Source organism: Hipposideros armiger, unplaced genomic scaffold, assembly GCF_001890085.2.
Source record: "Hipposideros armiger isolate ML-2016 unplaced genomic scaffold, ASM189008v1 scaffold_1155, whole genome shotgun sequence".
Lineage (NCBI taxonomy): Eukaryota > Metazoa > Chordata > Mammalia > Chiroptera > Hipposideridae > Hipposideros > Hipposideros armiger.
In genome coordinates, this window is record NW_017732505.1 from 22040 (window position 1) to 23550 (window position 1511).

The window sequence follows — 1511 nt, forward strand, 5'->3', positions numbered from 1 at the left end:
CGGGGGGCGGGTCTGGGATGGTATCCCAAAGTCCATTCTCCAGTGAGAATCAGCGTCCTTATGTGTGTATGTTTTTCCTTCTGAAGTCTAACCTCAACTCTGCTCGCAAAGGGTCCAACCACAGCCCCTCTGGTAGAAGACAAAGTCCACCCCTCCCCACCTTTTCTCAGGCCTGACCCCTCTCTCTGCTCAGTATCTGTTGATGCCTGGCCTCAACTCATCCTGGGTCCCTCCCACCAGTCCTCCTTGCCCCGCCTCCTTGCCTGTCTTCTCCGTTCAGGCCACCCTAGGGCTTCCCAACCAGTGTGCCTGAGGAGCCAGGAGTGGCTTCCAAGAGAACGATCCCTCAGCTGGAATGCCTCAGTGTCTGGATGCTGGCCCACAGGTGACAGCCAATTCTGCTCCCTAGAGTTGCCTACAAACGTTATCACTATCAGCATGGGCCCTGCCAGGGAAAAGGATTATGGGACTCACTTTGGGCCCCCTCTACGAGAGCCCCTCTTTCAGGCCCAGGGTGTTCAAATTCCATCTATGTGTCAATGGCTCCCAAGTCTGACTCCAGTCCTGACCTCCCTCCTGAGCTTCAGACCCCAACTGCCATCTCCACCTCCATGTCTCAGGCATTTTCAAGGTGAATATTGTCAAAACAGAACTCTCCTGTGGGAAACTCTATTAGTTTCCTGGTGCCGCTATGACAAATAACCACAAGGTTAGTGGCTTAAAACAGCACACAGTTATCCTCTTACAGTTCTAGAGGTCAGAAGTCTGAAGTGGGTTCACAGGGCTGGGTTCCTCTGGAGGTTCTAGGGGCGAGAATCTATTGGGTTGTCAGAAAAGTCATGACGTATTTTGTCCATGTTTTTCGTTGCAAAAATGCATCATGACTTTTCCAACAACCCAATATTTCCTAGCCTTACCCAGCTTCTAGAAGCCACCTGCATTCCTTGGCTCATAGCCCCTTTCTTGCATCACTGCAGCCTCTTGCACTTACCATCACTTCGAGTCTCCTACTGACTCACCCGCATGCCTCCATCTTATAGGACCCTCAATGATTATATTGGGCCAACCTCGATTATCCAGGATAATCTCCCCATCTCAAGATTTTCAACTTAATCACATCTTCCCTTTACATTTAAAGTAACATAGTCACAGGTTCCAGGGATCAGGACATGGATTGCTGTGTGTGTGAGGGGGCAAATTCAGCCTTCCTCACCTGCCCTTCCAAACCTGCTACTTCCCTAGTGTCCCCATCTCTATGAGTGGCATCACTGTCCTTTTAGTTTCTCAAGCGGTTGGCTCAACCTTCAAAAGACTCATCATCCAAGCACGTCTCACTATTTTCATTGCCCCATCCCTGATCCTGTCTCCATTTATCTATCTGGAAGATTACAGTAGCCTCTTTGCTGTGCCCACCCCCCTCCACTCTTGCCTTCTAAGGTTTGTTCTCAACCTGGTGGAAATAATCTTCATAAAATGTAAATCAGATGACTCCTGTGAATGTAATAAAATCC